The sequence below is a fragment of the Etheostoma spectabile genome, chromosome 3, assembly GCF_008692095.1.
Source record: "Etheostoma spectabile isolate EspeVRDwgs_2016 chromosome 3, UIUC_Espe_1.0, whole genome shotgun sequence".
Classification (NCBI taxonomy): Eukaryota; Metazoa; Chordata; class Actinopteri; order Perciformes; family Percidae; genus Etheostoma; species Etheostoma spectabile.
Window position 1 is genome coordinate 29,284,388 of NC_045735.1, and position 21,510 is coordinate 29,305,897.

Here is a 21,510-nt window from a genome sequence, read left to right on the forward strand (position 1 = left end):
GTTTCTCTACTTTTCCTTCCTTCTCTGGTCCTACTCATTTAAAACATGGGATGTTGAGAACTTCTTGCCAAGCTGAATGAAAATATGGACCTCCATCTTATTCAACGTTTTTGTCGTCACCGCTGAAGTGACTCCAGACATAGCATCATTCAGTTAGGTGTTGCAACTGTACATATGACACACAATGTCCTGCCAGTCTCTCCCTCGGTATGCTAGACCATAATTCCATAGACACACACACGCCACTGAAAAACCCACCCATTTTGCTTAATAACATACATATGTAATGCTTTATTGTCTTCCTTTGCCCAGTTTTGGACACCGATCCCAACCTTTGCCTCAGGTTATCTAGAGATTACTACTTTGCCTGGACCTATGCCGAGGTAAGTGTACCTCATAGGCCTATCACAACACACACACCCTCTTAATCATGGGTTAAAGCCAAATAATACACCCCGCAACAGACTCCCTCTTCTATGGGATCAGGTGACGTGTAACTATTTACCGGTTTCCTTTTGTTTCTTGTCAATGGGATTTCTTAAACTTGCTGTCGTGGGAATTGTTGTGTTTTCTATAAATAAATCACCGGTACGGTCTAGACCCGCTCTTTTATCAAACGCGCAATGAGTAACTGTTGTGATTTGCGCTATTAAATCAACTTGAATTGAATTTAATTGAATTTAAAACAGATCTGGGGCTCAGTCTTGGTGGAGGTAGTGTGCCTCAACACTGGTTGTCTCCCGCAATTCTGTAAAATCTTTTTTTTGTGATCAACTACTTTTTTATTACACAATTAAAAACAACAACTAAGACATAATAACAGGACCAATACCCAGAGAGGAAAACGGGGAGGGGGAACCTCTACAAACACAAACAGTAGAATGAGAGTCGTATCTTACCAATAAGCCCTACAAAACGAACCAAACAAACAAACCAGTAAAAGACATTGACAGAGAGACGTACTTAAGACTATGGGAAAAACACACATGCACAATAGATTAAGGAGGCTAAGCACAAGTCTACAGCATGATTCAAGCTCCTATATATGACATCAAAAAAGGAAAAGGGTCCATCCAAATAACAATTCATGGGTTTCCAATAGTTCAATAATTTCTTAGCACTGTAAGTCCAGCAAATACTGAACACATTTTTGAATTTTAGAGAGCTGAAAAGCTGACAAGTTATTCGATCACACAACACTGATAGTAACAGGTACGTGCCATTAATCAAGGCAGATATTTTGGATTCAATATTGGTTCCAGAACTGACCCACAGGAGAGAAATCCACATCATGTGATACAAGATATGTACCTTACCTTATATGTGATTTTAAGCCGTCTGTGATGTATTTTCACAGCGGTGGAGATATGTCCTAAATTGCAGTGAATCTGCTGTTTAGATAATGTTTCTATTTGTCAATTTGTTAGGCTTCCGTACCAATCAGGAGCTGTATTGTTTAATATGATCAAATGTGTGTATGAGGATATTGGGGACAAGCACGTTGCCGGTCTTAGAGATATTAGCAAAAAGAACTTCAGTTGAGTGACCTGGTTCTGTCATACACTTTCTAAAGTATGCCTGAAACAGATGTACTGGTCAAACCATTACGGAGGGCCTTACACGAAGACCAAACATCGCGTCTGAAGTGGAGGAACTGAAAGGCTACCATCCTCCTTCCTCCCTCTGTAAGTAGACATCTTAAGTCACAGCCACTTACCATACAGATAAATTTAGATACTGCAGATTGCAATTCATCTAATAATCACAAGGTGGGATAAGAGGTAGCTAGAGCTCCAAAATTAATCCTGGTAAAAACATACATTTGACCACGAGATACAGGCTTGAAAACAATGGGAAGACCCATCCATCTTTCCTTATCTTTTAAAAAATGTTCAGAGCAGCAGAATAGGTTATGCTTAACAATCTGATTTAAGCAGGAAACCTCATGCTTAAATATTTATAACTGTTTACACATAGGGATGTTAGCAGATATCGTTTGAATTGCAGCAAATCCTTTAATTAGTAATGCACTTTTAACCAGTTAATTATAAAGCCGATAACTTCCATACTCTTGCATATTGAGTATAGAGAAGACTCCAAGACTGATAGGGTTTTCTAAAAACACATAACATCCAGCAAATATGAGAATGTGATGTTATGTACTGGAAATTTATATTCGGTGACACCATAACTTGATTGGTGAATGGCTTGAGCCAGAGGCTCTAGGAGAGGATAATAATGCAGGACTCAGGGGTCAACCTTGGCGTGAAGACATAACTATGAAATGTGTAACCAAAGCCTGTCACCTGGACCGCCATAAGAAGAAAAAAGACCAATCAAGCCTGTCATTTCACATGTCTTTCATTGTGTAAGCAAAAGAAGTGACAATGGCAACTTACTCTGTCTTCTGTAACACATCGATGTGGAGAAGGCGTTTAACTATATCCGCTGCCGTTCTCTTGTTTTTGTGAATCCTGTTTGGTCAGAATTCACTAATTTTGGCATATGAAGTCCAAACGGGGCTAGGAGCTTTGCAAAGATTTAAAAAAGATTTAGCAGGCTAAGAGGTCGATAGCTAGAGCAGTCTGGGGATCCTTACCTTTTTCAAGAGTAAGAAAATCAGGCTGTGTTAACATCCCTTGAGATTCACCCTCTTGATAGAGAAGTACTCATGTAAGAGAATGGCCCGCTGTTTACCAAAAACATACACGAATTCAGGGGGGATCCATTAAAGCCTGGGATTTTCACTTTGCATATTCGGTTCTTCCAATCTTAATTGTCTATAGTAATCAATTTGTCTAAGTCGCTGATTCCTCTGCTGATATTGAAGCAAGTCAGCTGATTTAACCATCGTCCACAGTGGGGTTTTATCCAAAGTGACCTCTGATTCATACACATAGAATGAATGTCTGAAAGGTTTTTATATTTCAACAGGGTAAGTTCTAACATGCCGTTCTAAACATTTAATAGCAAGACTATCTGCAAAATGGTCACTGGACCTAATTCCTCATTGCAAGTAATGACTAGTTCTGCACACTGAAATATAGTGTTGTCTTGTTCTTGATTAGGAATTCGATTCTGTTTCACAATGTTTTTATTTTCTTTCTCACTAGTGATCATTCAAAGCTATTTGATCAGTAAATATTTCGCCAATGAGTCTAATCTGTTAAATTCAGCCTCACGTTTTGTGCAGTTGCATTGACTAGCTTGTACGTTTATTAGAGCAGAAAAGTATGGTTGCTCCAATAAAAACCTTTTATCGTGTCCCACAAATCCCAGAGCCCCCATTACTTTCGCAAATATCTGGAATTCTGCAATGAACTCGTGATACAGGATTCTTTTTCACTGCATATTGAGACAATTGGTCTAGGTGTGGCACAAAGGACCACTTTATGGTGAGAGGCCTGGGAGTAACACAATTGTTTTATCAATTGAATTAAATAATTCAGGAATACAAAAGATGAAAAGATTTTATGTCTACCTGAGAAAAGGAATACTCCTTACAGGTGGGCTCAACTTTTTGTAGCCTGTGGTATTTTTTCTTTCTTTGGGCTATCACTGTAAATTCGGTGGACTCTCATATCTCGATCTGAACATCTACTAAATTCAGGACCACTCCTAGACAGGGACTGCGAGAGACACTAGATCGCATTAGAACCTTCTAACCCCTCTTTCAACCAGATATGCGAATATTGCATCTTTGGTTTCTGTCCTCCATGTCTTCTACTTCACCTCCATCTCTGTAAAGCTTGGCCAGGGCTGTCAGAATACTTAGTTGCTTTAGTTTTTAGGTTTTTTCACATCCAATCTGATATACCAAGGCTTGCGGTCAGAGATGCTATTGAGCATTGACAGTTAGCTTCTTGTCAGTGTCGATCCCCACCTGTGAATCTGAGCAAAAAGTGGTTTGAATAGGATTTTTCTATTTCTCCAGTAATGCCTCTGCAATAGCATCAGTAACGCTGCGTTGGGCTCTGCTCTTGTTTGCCATCTTCTTAAGTAACTCTATCGAGTACAAATGATAGAATATCGAGTTGCCACTAAATAAAAACACACTACTCTCAAAGTCAGGCCAGAGACTACGTTTAAGCGCCATCTATGTCCAGCCGATCACATGACTCTTCTGACCATCATGTAAAATTGAAAAAAGTGATCTCAGCACAGATGCATAAATGAAAGTGGTCCTTGCTAATTTTATATACAGTCTGTCAAATGATATCAGTCAGATATTGTAGTAGTACTAGTAGTAGTATGTAGATTTTGTTGTAGTGCATACACACACACACACACACACACACACACACCGTTCACACCCATGAAGACCCTGAATCCACACTGCCCCTACATAAGAATTCCAACTTAACCCTGCTTGTATATAAGTAAGGGTTCATCAACTGATGCATATGAAGACAGCTCAATGTGTCCATTTGGGTCCGTCCCCTGAGTTCTTTGACCCGGGAGTTTGTTCCATAGAACATGAGATAACGAATATCGAGCTTCAGAAACATTAGTCGTATATGATTCACTTAGTGCTCAAATGTAAACTACTTGCATTTACAGACATGTGTATTTAATAAATACAATGCCCTCTAAGAAATGATGTTAAAATCAAAGAGGCAAAAAACAAACGATTTGATATGCCCTCAATCTAGACCATATGTGTGGGCTGGAAGCAAGCATCCTCTGCTCTGTGTTTTAGTTTAACAAATTATGGACCCTTGATTGAAATCCAAGCACTTAACTTAGCTGAGGTGGCAACCTGGTGTGTGGTGTGTGTGTGTGTGTGTGGTGTGTGTGGTTTCTTCCTCTGTTTTTGTGGTCATGGTTAAACTGACCTACTTTCCGTCCTGTAACATAAATTCAGATAGGGATATCATGAATGAGTATTGTGTTTGACAGCATTCGGGCACGAGAAGTTCATGATTGACCTTGCCATCTGATCCGCCTGACCGGATGGGCGATCAATGAAACACGCACAGAGAGGAAGTGACACGAGTTATGGACCTGGAGAGAGCATATCGCCAACGTGAGCGTGCCCGCACACTTTTTCCCAGCAGACACCTAATAGTTGTTCAGATCTGAGAACTTCTTTGGTCTCTAAAGACCACTTTTTAGTTTGTTGAGAAACTGAGGAAGGTGACCATGTTTTCCAGCAGCAATGCATATCTTACCTCCAATATCAGCTTGACAACAACAGGAAGATTTTGTAAGCAATTAACTTGTTGTGACCAGATTATCTCCTCCTTTTTAGCCAACCTCTCTCCTATTATGTTGTGGCTGCAGTCTGAAACACTGCGTATAAAACAGCTCTTTCCAGCCTATCCCTGCACAACAAACTCTCTCTTTCTCTCAGACATCAACAAGTTTAACATCCACGTTTGTCATTCACATGTCAGATGTTGCTCTGCTCACTGCCATGCTTCACTTCCCCTCCTCTCTGCTGCTGCCTTTTACAAGGCAAGTCAGACTGTTGGAGCTCTGACATTTACAGACCTAAGGCTCCAGGGACTCCAAATGATGTTGTTGCTGCTGGCCTGTATTTACTGTACACGTCAGGAACAGGAGGGTTATGTTTGGACAGAATTCTTGATTTTTTACTTCTCTGGACTTACTCACTCCCAGGCTACCGATACTCCAGAGGACCGCAACAAACCCGTGTTGCTTTACAACAGATGGAACTGGTTGATCTGAACGCCAACTTCACCCTTGAGGTTGACTCGCAGGTAAAAAATAGACTCCTTTTCTATCATAATTTGCAGTTCTTTTCCACCTTACTTCCTCTTTCTATGCCATCTTTTTTTTTTGTACATGCTTTTGGACTTGAAGGTATTTGACTGGATTAATCCCAGCTAAGATATTGATACAGTCAACATCAGTGTTTCTGACACAGAGAAGGTCATAAACTACTCCCCCAACATTACAGAAGACTCACCTTATCTTGGCAGATACAACAAAAAGGTGTGTATGTGTGCGGGTGTGTGTGGTTTGTTTGAGTCTGTAACCTAATTGTGTTTTTGTGCATAACTTGTTTGGGGGAGTGGGTTGTATAAAAAAAAACGGATATATTGTTGCTTTGCGTGAGCAGAGATTTTTCTTTGTACATCCTTCGTCTCCCCACGGATCTGCGAACTACCTGTGTGGCGTTTTGCTTGAACATGGTGGTAGGCCTAAGCAGATCTTACAGGGACACCAAAAAGCCTTTCGCAAGGTACACCGCCAATACCCTAACACCTTAACTCTATAGATAAACACAGTCTGTTCCTTCCTCATCAGCCTTGTGCTTGTTCTCAGTTCCCTGCGACTGAAAACACACCCTGTTCTCTCATTGACACTAATACTGAGTTTTAGCTGGTAATATTAAAATGTGAGCACTGAAAATAAATGTACAGTGACAATGCTAACGTAAGGATGTTTAGCATTATGTTTTCCTTGGTTACCATCTAAATGTACTATGTTAGCATGTTGACGTTTTCTAATTAGCATTAAACACAAAGTACAGCTGAACTGACTGGATGTCTTAGGTTTACTAGTATGTGGTCATGAACCAAAGTATGGGCAAAGTTAAACTTTTACCTGCTGGTGGCCCCTAATGACAAGTTAAGGAATCACCAAAGTTACCACAATTAATTTGAGGGGAGACATAATGTCTGAATCTATGTTCTGTATCACATTTCCTGGAAATCCATCCCAGTGGTTGAGATATATACCTGGACCAAAGATGCACATTGAGCCATGCTGCTAGCATGAATGTTGGGGCCTTGATTGAACAAAATAGTAAGAGTGTTCTTAATTATACTATACTGCAGTTTCTTGATTCTTACAGCATCATATGACATATATGTACTTTACCAGATACTTTGGTTCATTTGGGCTCTAATAAATCTAGCTGGTCAACACTCGGCTCCATTCATTCCCCACCACATTTATAACTATTTCTTATTCTAACCCTCTTCATAATCAAATCATCTCCAATCTGTCCTTTCTTATAGTCCTAACTGTGATGGTGTGCATAATGGGGCACAAATAAAGAACTGTCACAAGGCTCTTTAACCAACATGCCAGTGGGTTATCTTGCATCTGTAACTGATCAGTGCTTCGTTAATTTCCCTGCAGCTCTGTCTGGTACAACTTCAGAGGCAGCAGTGTGGCGACAGTGTGCACTTTACGCAACAACAACATGGACAATGCTGTGGGACGACTGTATGTGGCAAGAGGCCTTCTCTGAAAAAAGCAAAGAACTGGTCAGTAGTGGGTGGATTATACGTAAGATGTAATGCAGGATAAAACACTAGAGTATTCCTGTGGAATACACAATGAAACGTAATGTGTATTGTTTATTGACATTGGAAATGCTACCAAATCACTAAAATGAATCATGCATACATTTTCACAAAACAGTCACTGTTTATGTTTCAGTCTTTCATATATATACAGTATGAGAACATCTGTTTCAGGTCCATCCCGTTGAATGTGTTTTGTGCTTATGGGTCTCTGACAAGTGCCCTTTGCTATCCTCCCCACAGTACCCACACTGTAAATCTCAACTCGTGTGCATGCATGTTAGATGCAGATTGTGTGCATCACACATCTGTCATAATCTTAGGGTCTCACATACTGAAACTTGGTCATTTTCTGGACTTTTAACCCAATTGACATTGGATTTCACACACCCTCACTAAATGCATTTGTATGTGGAAATGTGACACACAACTCCAAGTACTCCCCCTTTCCTCAAATACATGGCCAAACATACACCATATGTGTGTGTAAGCGTGCTGAGTCGACCCAGCCGGCACACAGGTTGCACTCCTCACAATACCAACCTTCTCTCCACATAGATATATATTTTCCACCAGTAGAATATAACAAAGTACTTTTACACAAGTTCTGAACTTGTATGGATTTTAGAATAACTTGTAGGTACATTTATTCTACTTAGCTTCCCACTACCAACTTGTCACGGCATACAACAACCCTGGGGAAACCTTAATGCTCTTTGTAATTCTGGAGCCTAAGACTTTGGTTACTCTGCATTTTAATACAACACAGAGCTAAACTCTCGGCCGCAAGGCTGAAATTAAGGATGAGAGGCCTACCTTTGTTATAGCCAGGGCAGTGTTGCTCTGTCTTTCTGACCAGACCATCCTTGGTTTGGTGTCAATTTAAGACATTGAAGACACGGACCAAAAACATTAACACAACTTGTGGGGGAAAAGAAAAACTTTCATCCCAAGACTCTTATTGTGTATCTCTCCAAAACCGTCCCGCCCATGGTCTGTGCTTCTTGTCCGCTTTTTATGCTCTTTGACGCAGGTAACAACACCCACCTCAGCCCGGTGGCCAATAGCAAACGATTTGTGTCTGACACTGTGATTCAGAAGCAGACATTGCATGTTTTAAGCCCATGAAATTTATTGACTGCCATATTGCATAATCTTTTACTAGTTAAGATCAGCTTTTAACATATAATGTCTTTTTATAGATTAAACTACCATGACCAACTACAAAAGTAAAATATGACACTCTAAAACTATGACACTCATCCAAAATTAATCAAAATATATATTTCACTTTTTTGGCATAAGGAGTACTATGATTCTTAGTATGTTTATGATTATAGTATTTCTCTATATTTACTCAAGAATTTTGCATGCAGGACTTGTACTTGTTCATGTTTTGGAGACAGAGTGAATTAAATCTAATGAATAGCAGTGAATCTTATATGATAAATACAGCTTTTATCACTTAGATTATAACCCTGCAATTGACCATGCAAATTATATTGTAGCGTTTTACATGCAAACAGACATGCAAACACAACATCTGGATATGCACACACACACACGTCCACAGGCATATGCACGCATGCACACACACACACACACACACACACACACACACACACACACACACCACAATACGTCCCAGACCACGCACGCATGCAAAGGATTTGAAGAAAAAGATTTGAAGAAAAGCCATCAGTATGATCCCTGGCGTTTGTGGCAAACCACAGCGTGTTGTCCGAGTGGTCAGGTAGTGTGTAGCGAGGGTCTCTGATGGGATACACCCTGGAATGCCTCTGTCGCCTCGCTGCGGTCCGACAGCACAGCTCTGTGGTTAGAGTGATCCGGAAGGGTACCTTCCTTCTCCTGCAGTTTTTTATTGTAATTTCTTCCCCTTCTTATTTGGCTTTCATTCTTGCACTGGTTCAGTACTTTTCGTGAATTATTCTTATCTGTTTTTGTTTTGTTTGCGGACAGAATTGGATGTCCTATCACCATGGTATAGTACAAAGTTTGCAGAGCATTAGGGCATCGATGGCGGCAGTCAGTCGGCCTCTCTGTGGTGCAGGCGCATTCGTGTTTATTTCGTAACTCAAAACAATACATTGTTGAATATATACTTAAGGTTACACCACAATCTGAGTTTTGGGTGTGGAGTTTTGAGCACCTTACTCTATGACAGTATATCTCATTATTGTGAGATCCCTCGGTTGTGCCAGTATATTAATGAAGACAGTATGACATGGACTATTTGATTAGTTCCAAACATTTATTTCTTAATAAGAATAGCATAACTGTTTGTTTATAATCGTTAAACATTAGGCTTAGTACCACTTCTATAAATACAGTTTAAAATTGGATTATTTAAATAACTCAGCAATTCAACCCCAAGGCTGAAGGTCTTAAGATGCGAATTTATTTTTTTGCACACACATGCCCCACCTCCCTTTATTAATACGTAAAAATAGTTAATATTTTTATTATTATTCCATTATCATATTAATCACAAGAACATTATTACACTACCGGTAATATTACCCAGGCAACCACACTTCTACACAGATAGAATGTAACCCTGAGTGCTTATATTGATATGTGACTATGTAATAATGGTTCCTAGTTCAGAGAAGTGTATTTTTATACTGTGTTGGCACAATGTGTTGCGGTGTGTGTGTTTCCTCCCTGCATCCTTTCTACAGACCTTAGTGAAAAACTCCCACACTATGTACAATTTGCATTGACTGACTGTTTTCAGGGTATACTGTACATTTGATTGTGACATGTCAGTGCATATTGTGACTGTTGTCTCTTTCTGTGTGTGTGTGTGTGTGGTGTGGGGGGGGGGGGGGGGTCATCAGATGGAGGAGATGATTAAAGACATTCGGAAGTCTTCATTAGTAACCTTGATGGACTGACCTGGATGGATCCGAGACCAAGAAAGCAGCTGAGGAGAAGGTTAGCAGGTTTACCATCATTGGGCAGGGGGGGGTGGGGGTATTCTACTGTATTGTAATTCTTTCGGATATGTGATGACTAAAACGTTGTCAAATTGTCTCGTCTACTTTTCTGTAGGCCCGAGCTATTCGCGAAAGGATTGGCTATTCCGCAAACATAATGGATGACAAATACCTAAACAATGAGTACAAAGATGTGAGTGTCTGAAAGATTGTGAATGTTTTTCTTCTTTAGCACATTAATGTAACAGAATACCTGAGTGAGTTCATCAAAACTGCATGCAATTTTATGAAAACTTTTGATGAATTCTTGGCTTTTATGATTTTGCTGGAGAATATATGGCCAGATTGTTGAATAGCTCTCATCAGGGCTAATCCTCCTGTTTCCTGGCTGTGGTGTTGTGTTAGCTGGCCTACAGTGCAGAGGAGTCTTTAAACATTCTACAGAACCTGGAGTATGTGCAAAAGAACGCCTGCGGAAACTCAGAGTCAAAGTCAACAAAGAGGAGTAAGATTTAATTGATGTATTTCTGGTTGCGGGTGAAATCATTGTTCTGCAAACAGGCTTGTTCCCAGTTGTGTAGTAATTTAAAGTTATATTCTTTATTATGTAATCACTATAATAAACTGACCTATTCACTTATGGTGCTTGTAGTGTGACACACCATCTTGCATTTAGCGCAGTGCATTCACTTCCTCCCACACAAACTCCTACTCACACACAGAGTTCAGCCTTCCACTGACACAGCAGTAATGCTAATATTAGCTCTTTGTCATTAATAACAGAGTCATTTGACACGGCATTGCATTGTCAACACAGTTGATAGGAATTTCCTTAGTGCCGTTCTTAAAACTGACAAAAAAAAACACCCACACACACATAAAAAAATAAATTATGGGATAAGAGCTAAAAAACCTTTTGCGTGTATAATAGTATTTATACATTCATATTTATCTTCATCAAATCTTAGTCATGCTGCACTCCTCACTTTATCATTCTTTAATTCCACCCTCCTGCCTTCTGCAGGTGGGTAACTGGAGCTGCTGTTGTCAACGCATTCTACTCATCCAGCAAAAACCAAATAGGTATTTCCACATGTGCACATCAACGTGTGTGCAATTATTACGTTCAGCTTTTTGTGAAGTTGTGTAAAGACAACCATAAAGTTACATTTTCACTTTTTTTCTTTTCTGTTTCTTTCCCCGGTGTCAGTTTTCCCTGCAGGTATCCTGCAGCCGCCATTCTTCAGCAAAGGCCAGGCTAAATCTCTCAACTATGGTGGCATCGGCATGGTGTCGGTCATGAGATCACACATGGCTTTGATGACAACGGTTATGATGTCCACACTATTGCGCTCTTTCTCCAACAACCATTCTCTTCATTGGATTATTAAAGTTGTTATGTCCACAACTGCAAGTCACCAGAAACACTATGGAACAAATGAAATGTAATGGAAACCTGTATTACATCACTTCCAGCATTTTTGTGCTGTCTCAGATACACACATAATAGATGTTTAGGCATAGAGAGATGTCACAACTTTTTTCTTGTCAAACAAATACACCAGCAATCCTTAATGCATTTGGCTTCATTTTTTAGGTCGTAACTTGATAAAGATGGTGATCTGAAGGATGGTGGACACCAGATTCCACTGATAGGTTCCTGGACTTGTCGAAGTGTATCGTCATCAGTATGGCAACTTCTCCTGGGACCTGGCCATGGACTCCATGTATGTCCTGGTAGACATCTCTCTCTACTTCTTCTTTCTTTAAGTTTTTATTCATTTACCTTAATATTGTCCCAAACTTTGCTCATTGTCTCATTTATTTGCTTTCCTGTTACCGTTGCCAGCCTATCCATTTTCATCTTTCTTCCAGTTTTTGCAGGCTCATCTCTTCTCTGCTCAGGTGCCTTTAATATTTTCTGTAGACATATAAATCCCTCTCCGCTCTTTGTTTCTCTCCCTCTGTCCTATTGCTTTGAACAATGCTCTTATATCCCCTGGGACAATGCTTTCTTGTATGTGTATCCTAGAAAAGTGATATCTGTGATTTGCTGAAATCACAGAAAACATATCATCTCCCTTTGTCCTTTTCCCCGCTATCTGTGTGCTTTCTCTACTTATGTCTCAGTTAAATGGTAACAACACCCTCGGGAGAACATTGCTGACATGGAGGGATACGCAGGCATTTCAGTAATGACCCCGAAAACAAAGGAGGGAACTCAGTTTAAAAGTCCTGGTTTAAAGAGGACGGAGGACAGGATTTATTGTGGTTTGTTATTTTCAATGCTTGCTAACATTAATAATGTTGTAATTTTGCCAGTCACTGTCATAACCATTAAATTTGTAAAGAACAATAAGGGCGTGCTGTTGCTGCTGATTTCGTCAGTTTTATCAGAGATGACAGTAATGGGCATTCTCACATGCATGCAATATGAGTAATGAATATTGTTCTTCAGGCAACCATGATGTTGAAGTATTTCTTTTATTTTTATTTACATAAAATTTGTTCATTTTTTTCTCCTGGAATTTTGATTTCTTATGAGACAACAACACACAGACAACATGCCTGTATCTTATTTGAGCTTCATGCTGGACAGGGATTGAACTTAAATAACTAAAAGGCTGACATAATGTTTAGACTATAGTTACTGCAACAACTTTTAATTTATACATAAATGAGTAATAGTTTCCACAACAACAGCGTATTTTTCACATACGCATAATTACAAAGAGACCCGCTGTGAACGTCTTTATAAGGAGTTTACAAGTGGTATCCTCAGAATGAGTCATTTTGTTGAAGACAACATAATAAAAACACAACTTGAACCGTTTTACATTCTTGGTTGACAGCTTATTTTTCAAGTTTTATGATAGTAATGAGTCAGAAAGGATATTATGAGGCACATTAGGTAACATTTGTTAATTGGAACATCTACATTTAATAGCAGAAGTGTTTTATGGAATGGTTTTTTGGCAGGTTTTTATAATCAGTACAATTAGGTAATTTCAAGACTTTTTTCATATTTTCCAAAAACAGCTGCAATATAAGATGAGAACATTTGTCTCATATTAATACTGCAGGCCTATAGAAATATGTGAAGAGCATGGAGAGGAGCCATCACTGCCAGAATTGACCTTTCCCACATCAACTCTTCTCCTGAACTTTGCTCAGGTAGTTGATGGATGTGTGGTTGGATTGATTGACTGATTGATTGATGTATTGATGGATGGATGGATAGATGATTGAATAAAGCATCTTGGATACATAAATGGATGAGAAATGGATGGATTGCAGTAATGGCTGGATAATGGACACTTTGGTGGGCAGTTTGGATATATGAATGGATTGGGAATGAATTGGAAACATGCAGTGTGTTGTTATATTGTCAATTGTATTGTCTAATGCTAAATGTCCTAATCTCTTTTTTTTTCAGGTGTGGTGTGAACGCACCGACCAGAGCAGCTGTTAATTCCATTAAAGTAGATGTACACAGTCCAGGGAAATTCAGGTAAATGCAAATGGCAGGGACAATTACAGTAGATCTAAAATTTTAAAAACTTGATAAAATGACGTGTGTGTAAATTCAATTACAAGTAACCTTCTAATATAGTAACTATAACCCCAACCACAATCTCCTCTGTATGTTTTACGGGTACTGGGCTCCCTTCAGAATTTCCCAGAATTTGCCAAAGCATTCAACTGCAAAAAGAACAGCAAGATGTTCCCTGCCAACATCTGCCGTGTGTGGTGATCCACAGAACTCTGGGATAGTGTCGTCCCTGTACCCTGCAGTACCTCTCCCTCTGACTGTTGGCGCATTGGGGGCTACAGGGAAGTGAAAGCTCCCCTTAGCTCTTTACTGAATGGACCAAGGCTGGTGGATTGACACTGCAGCATGCACTTCCTCTGCAGAAAGCAGTGGACTGTACCCTCACGGACGGATGGAGCACTGTTTCTTCGACTCTGATACTGTAGTTCATTCAATCAGCTTGAGTATTCCTACTCACTGGATACAATCACTCCTCTGTTTGATTTTTTCATCTTGTTTTACTCATCATTTGAGAGTATGCCAATGTGGGTGTGTGTGTGTTTGTGTGTGTGGTGTGTGTGTGTGTGTGTAGGTTTCAGTCAAAATACTGTACAAGTAGTTGTCAAGAGGGGGGCACACAGACAAATGTGCTCAAATTCACTGACACGAATACACCACCACCCAACCACCTCATACAGTACAACATGAACAGGGCTAAACCACTGTTCTGGTGGGACAGAGCTGTATGCCTCTCTTAACCTCAGCTGGTTTCAGCCTTCATCTACATGCTGATACACTCTACGATGTAATCATAATGTACTCTGTTAATACTTAGAACTAGATTAAGTAAATTATTACAGAAAATCTGAATTTATTTTGCTGAATAGACCAGTACGTTTTTAACCATGAGCATATTACACAATACTGTTATATAGTTAATGATAATGACTTAACTGCAGTTGACAGGCGCTGCTGCTCATTAGCAGGCTTTCAAATAAACCAAAACTTTGCTTGAAGACAGATGTCATGAATCATTGAACTGACAATCGACAGTCACCAGACCGTTGTTTATACATTCACTGGCCTCCTGTGTGTTTCTGCGTGGATGTGTGTCCTATGTGTTTTTCCAGTCTTTTAATTCGTTATGATCGCTACCTATTGTGTCAAGCAAATTGGCATGCCTTACATGATCGTTGTACTGCTGTCTGAGCGTGTCAATGTGTATTTGCAGGAGAAAAAAGGAGAACAAAAATGTGTCATTAAGCAATAGTTTACTTTTTCTTTGCTTTTCTTGCCAACTGTTACATTAGAAGATTAATGCCACTCCCATGTCTTTAGGCTACAGCCAGCAGGCGGTTAGCTTGGTTGAGCATTAGGACTGGAAACACCTAGCCTGGCTTGGTCCAAAAGGTAAAGAACAATGACATGGAAACTCACTAATAACCTGGTTACTTTTTGTTTGTTGAACCAGTACAGTACCAGTGTGGTTTTGCTTGGCGTTATGTGTCGGACTGTTTCTTTGCTGAGAGCAGTGACTTCCTGGAGTCTTCGCCAGCTGCCGCAACCTCATGTGTATGACAGGACTTGGAGAACTTGGAGTCGGTACCCTTTTGTCTTTTATGGATTCAAATAAATTGTGCTTGTACAGATTTGGTTTTACCTTTGGACGGTCAGGCTAGCTGTTTCCCCGTTTCCAGCAGAACCTCACTTGGCTGCTTTATGTTAAATAGACATATATAGTAGTATCAATAACCTCAACTAACTTTGGCAAGAAGGTGAATAAATGTATTACCCTTGTAACTATTTAAGAAAAGTGTGGCGAGTTCTCAGTTTGATCTTGGTCTAATCACAGGAAGTGAGTCGAGCCATCTATTTTGAATGTTTCTTTTACGCATTGAAGCAAAGTTAATTGACAGACGATGAAATACTCAGCTTTTGAAGGATTTATCTATTTTAAACTGCAGGCTGACTCTTGCTGGAAGTTAATGCACCTCATTCAACAGTGCATGCATTTTTCTGAAGCAGAAGGTTGTATCAGTAGAACACAGTTTCCATGGTTTTGTAGGCTTTATTTTCTACGTTAAAGTACTGAGGCTGTAACACAAGGTTCGTTAATTGTGGAAATTTTAGCCTTTGTCTTTTATATAGAAATCAGGCAATGAATGCTCCGCCTTGATCATGTAGACCACTTCTCCAGACGTATACAACACCCTCCATGTCCTTTATACATTGATAATTCCTGTGTTTCTGTTCTTCCCATTGTTTGTGCAAGCTTTCTGTCTCTCTGTCACTGTTGCTCAGGCTTTCTTTCTTTCTGTCTCTCCCTCTCTTTCTCTCTTTCACCCCTCCACCTGTAGAAAGACAGATATACCTCAGTTGCCTGTATTTAGATACTTTAAATATTTACTGATAATCATCTTGAGGAGCATTGTCTTTTCTTTCAAAATAAATCTTATAACACGCTGAGCCCTCAGGTGAAGGATTGTGTACGTATTTGTGTGTGCATGTGTTGTTTTAGCATCTGAATCAGGCTTCTTTATAAGTGCATTGCAAGCTCTTACATCTGATACAAAGACATGCTACATTCCATCTTAAAGGACAATTCTGGCACAAAAGGAAGCTAGGATTAAATAACACATGGGTACCGAGTCGACCGTTCCCTGGGAATTGTTTTCATGCTAATCGAATGGAGCAGTTTTAGCACAGACCCCTAATTAGCTTATAACGCTAGTTGTTAGGGGACCGGTAAAGTAAAAAGTAAAACTATTCTAGACCAATGACAAGGCTCAAAATAGCACCATACATCCACAGAACATAAGGAGGGTCCCTACATGTAAACCAAATCATTGACAGTTTCTTAAAAGACTAAATTAAAAGGCAATACCGTTTGATATACGGGCAGGCGCTATCTTAGGAAAACATGACCAGTCAAACAACGAACCCGTGTAGTGACATGCTCATGCACGGTGATTATCATTTGACGGCTCATGACTGTTTTCCCAAGATGGCCCTTCCTGTATATATAAACTACTACATTTCACAGTACTACATGTTGAACCGAATTGTGTTTTAAGTGTGGTGTCTATTTTTGCAGAGAGCCTCAAAATGAGAAACATTCTTCTAATGTCAGACTTAATTATGCGCTACATGACAATTTACAGAATATCTTGGTGCTGCTGACTTTTTTTCTGGACAGATACTTAGAAATCTTTACATATTAATAATAATAAATAATAATAATAATAATTGAATTTGTATAGCGCTTTTCCCGAGCTCAAAGTCGCTTAAACAGGGTAGAGACAGTGTTTATTTAAAAAAAATAAAAAAATAAAAAAAACTAAGGATAGGCAGAACCGAAGATGGGTCTTCAACAGGACTGAAAAATGGTGAGGGACTCAGAGATGCGGATCTCATGGGGGAGGGAGTTCCACAGCCTTGGAGCTGCCCTGGAAAAGGCTCGGTCCCCAAAACTGCGGAGCTTTGACTTGGGGCATAGAGGAGACCGGCTGTGGTGGATCTGAGGGCCCGTGAAGGTTGGTAGGGGGAGAGCAGGACAGTGAGGTATGACGGGGCAAGGTGGTGGATGGCTTTGTGGTGAGACCAGGATCTTGTTGTGATCCGGTGAGAGATGGAAGCCAGTGAAGCTTTTTTAGACCGGAGTGATGTGGTGCCAGGATGTGAGTGGGTGATGAGACGTGCAGCTAGTTCTGAACCAGTTGGAGCCTTTTGATGGAGGTTGAGCTGATGCCGAGGAGTAGTGAGTTCAATAGTCGAGTCGTGAGGCGATGAAGGCATGAATAAGTCTTTCGGCAGCAGAGGGAGTGAGTGAGGGTATGATTTTAGCAAATTTTCGAAGTGAAAGAAGGAGGTTTTGATGACTTGACGGATGTGAGGCTCAGGGAGAGGGTTGAATCAAAAATCACACCAAGGTTGCGGGCCTGGAGATGTGGAGACTATGGTGCCGCTAATGATGAGAGTGGGATTGTTGGCTTTGCAGAGAGTGGATTTGGAGCCGATGAGGAGGAATTCTGTTTTATTGCTGTTTAGTTTGAGAAAGTTGTGGTGCATCCAGGTTTTGATTGCTGACAGACAGGAGTTGATGTGGGAGAGGGGGGGATTGTGGGGGGAGTTGGTGCTGAGGTAGATCTGGGTGTCATCGGCATAACAGTGGAAGTTTAGGTTGAAATGGCGGAGTATCTGACCAAGGGGGAGGAGGTAGATGATGAAAAGAAGGGGGCCGAGTACGGAGCCTTGGGGAACGCCTTGGGTGACTGAGGCAGTAGCAGAGATGTGGTTATGAAGGGAGATGAAATGAGATCTGTCAGAAAGGTAGGAACGGAGCCAGGTGAGTGCAGTACCTTCGATACCAAGGTCTTTGAGTCTGGTGAGCAGAATGTTATGGCTCACAGTATCGAAGGCTGCACTCAGGTCAAGAAGAATAAGGATGTTGAGGGAACCGGTGTCAGCAGAAGTGAGTAGGTCGTTGAAGACTTTGACCAGAGCAGTTTCTGTGCTGTGGAGGGGGCGAAAACCAGATTGGAAGGGTTCAAATTGGTTATTGGCAAGGAGATGAGTTTGTAATTGTGAGGCAACTATACGTTCGAGGGTTTTAGACAGAAAGGGGAGGTTGGATATAGGGCGGTAGTTATTAAGGGAAGAGGGATCCAGACCAGGTTTTTTAAGAACCGGGGTGACAGCAGCTGTTTTGAAAGCAGAGGGGACAGTTCCAAGGGAGAGAGAGGAGTTGAAGAGGTTAGTGAGGTAGGGGGAAAGGACGGGGAGGCATGACTTCAAGAGAGGAGTAGGTAGGGAGTCCAGTGAGCAGGTAGTGGGTTTGGAAGAGCTAATGAGTTTAGAGATATCGGGGGTGGTGACCAGTTCAAACTGGGAGAGGAGGGAGTGTGGAGGAGGGGAAGGGAGGTCAGGCCGGATAGGGAGAAGAGGGTCCGTGGTAGGTGCTGGAGTAGATACTGGGGGGTCAGATGCAGGGGATAGAGACAAATATTACAGAGAGACAATATTAAAATCCACATCAAAGCAGACATTGTGCAGCATGTTCCAGCATGTGCCCTTTGCTGCTGTCTGGGATGTTTGTACAAAAGGTTAAACTATAGAGAGATTTTCCTACATTCTCTTTCCCCTCGTACATTAACTGGCTTGAGGGGAGTACTGGGAACATGGGGGTTTAGTTTCAGTTAGTAATTTCCACAGAGACAGGAAAACTAAAAAACTAAAAAGTTAATTTAAATCCAAACTTTTTCTTCATTAATTGGACCTATACGCATTGAAGGAGTAGGGCAATATCTTTATGGGTGCTCCCAAGCTGCCTACTGATAAATATACCCTATGCCGCAATGAACCAGCAAACACATTTTCTGGCAAAGGGAAGGCATGGGCAAACAGTCAGGGAAGTACAATGAATAAGAAAAAAGAAGAAGTTTAGATAAAAATTAGTAAATGTAAAATGAGAGCCAAAGAGAATTATAACACACAGGATATGTAGGGCAGGGGTGCCATGTAGGAGCACCAGAAACATGGCCAAACTTTGAAGCCCAGTGTTTAAAATATCTAGGAATGGAAGTGCACCAGTGGCCAAAACAAACACACTTGTACAAATACCCATATGTTAAAAGGGTAACTTCCTTTTTTTCAACCAGGACCCTTTTTTCCTATGTGTGTGTAAGTGACTGATGGGAACAACATTCTGTGACACTGGTTCAGCAAGATTGCTTCAGTTGGCCGTGTAGTTGTGTGACTCATTTGAGTATTGATTTAAACTTAATAGTAGTTACAATTTCTATTTACTTCCTGGCCTCCCCTTTTGCTCTCGGTGGCTGGTGGCACTTAGCTAACTGAGGATTCACACCACCCACTTTCCTCATACTCTCTCCCTCCCTCTCATTAGCAGCTAAGCTTTCTAACATCACAGCTAACATTACAACACCTCAGCATGTTCCTGGGAGACTGAACAGAGTGTTTGTACACCACGTTGTACACCACGGACTGCTGTAGATTTATCCTGAAAGAACATGGAGCATGGGGGATTTTTGGCGCTTTTAAACTTAATGAGAATCCAAAACAAGACACACACAATTAACACGTTTGTATTTTAAACCTTTGATCTTGGAGACAGTATTTTATAAATGTACACGTGTCAGACCTTTTGTTTTTTCTCTCAATACAAAGTTGTGCTCCCCTCTGTTGCCCTCTGGTCATAAAACGACTCAGCTTTCCTTCATGTGCCCTTTGGGCGACCCTAACAGTGGGTCCAGTGGTATGTGTGTGTGTGTGTGTGTGTGTGTGTGGGTTTGGGGGGGCAGGCATGCAGTCTTTGGAATGCTTGTCAGTGTGTGTGTGTGTGTGTGTGTGTGTGTGTGTGTGTGTGTGTGTGTGTGTGTGTGTGTGTGTGCGTGTGTGACAGTGCTTGGGGCATTGTGTGGTGTCTGAGATGTATGAAATGGGAACACAACATTGTTATATGCATGTGTGTAAACACACCACATGCATACATGCACACCTTAAAAGCCCACACCAGTGTGTTTTGACATTTTAATGATATTTCATATTTTTCTGTCATTTTCTGACAAGGTTGAACCACACTGTTCCCCACATATTTTTTCGGCAAAAAAATTAATTTTGTGTTCAAAGTTAAAAAAGGAAGGTTTCTGCTGGAACAGGGATATGATGTATTACTAAATTAAAATCTGCAGGTCATACGGATTACTTACTTAGGTACAATGTTTGTTAGCTAAGATTAGGTGTGGTTAGCTACCATGGCTTATTGCATGGGCTTACTGAGGGTCTTAATTTTATTTTCATCCACTTTAGTTTAGTGTGTCGTTATATATTTCATAATGGCCTTTGTGAGGCAAAAAGGTGTAATCTAGGCATGAAATCTCACCGGTAGAAACACACAGTTCACCGCGGGAAGGATAGACACGTTGCTGAGAGATGTAAGGAGGTTTGCAACGTGCACCAGCACTGGCCTCTAACAGCTCCGGACGCAGGGAGTGCAGAAGTTTCAGCCCAGACAAGAAGATCTTCTCCATGCAGCAATGAGAGAAAAGTACCGTTCAAAACATTAAGCTGCAATGTGAGTGTGTGTTGTACTAATCCATGCCTCACTTATGGTCTGATAAACAGTAAATTCACCATTACTGTAAGTGACATATGGCTGTTATCTAAGGTGCTGTAGCTGCAATCTGGTTGCCATGGTTATTGATTACATTTGACTATTATCCGCATCCATTCTCTGTTTGAGAAAGACGGTTGGCTGTTGAACAGGAAGTACACTGACTGGAAGGATGCTATAAGAACACTTTTACAAAAGTACACATGCATACACATATGCATGCAAATGATGGATGAGGGTCATAAGTGAGACAGTGTTTCAGGTAAGCAATTAGAGTGGGCACCGGGCTATTGCACACTTCATTTGAAAGGATCTCTTATTGTGAAGTGCACTCTCACTGCTCTCAGTGTTCAAGCCGCTAATAACTAACCATTTTAATTGTGGCCATATATTCTGTAAAACCTTTTAATAGCCATCGCTTTCTCACCAATACTTTGGTATAAAAGAAACATAATAATTACGTCCTATGCCCATTAGAAAGTCGTACGATTTTTGTTGTTCTTGATTTGATACATGATATATGATAAAAAACATAAATTAAGTTGATCATTCCATTTAAAATCATGTGGCTTTTACTTAGCGAATGCACAGACAGCAAAATAAAAC

The 21,510-nt window shown here is 40.5% G+C and overlaps 2 long non-coding RNA genes across 2 annotated transcripts; both read left to right on the forward strand.

Moving 5' to 3' along the window:
• Positions 1 to 7,207: 7,207 nt before the first annotated feature.
• On the forward strand, positions 7,208 to 10,433 carry LOC116684029 (uncharacterized). Its single transcript, XR_004330754.1, has 3 exons — positions 7,208 to 7,241; positions 10,142 to 10,238; positions 10,356 to 10,433. It is a non-coding gene; the product is annotated as an uncharacterized LOC116684029 (long non-coding RNA).
• A 268-nt stretch (positions 10,434 to 10,701) lies between these two features.
• LOC116684019 (uncharacterized) lies at positions 10,702 to 11,533 on the forward strand. Its single transcript, XR_004330752.1, has 3 exons — positions 10,702 to 10,745; positions 11,265 to 11,323; positions 11,451 to 11,533. It is a non-coding gene; the product is annotated as an uncharacterized LOC116684019 (long non-coding RNA).
• The last annotated feature ends 9,977 nt before the right edge of the window (positions 11,534 to 21,510 follow it).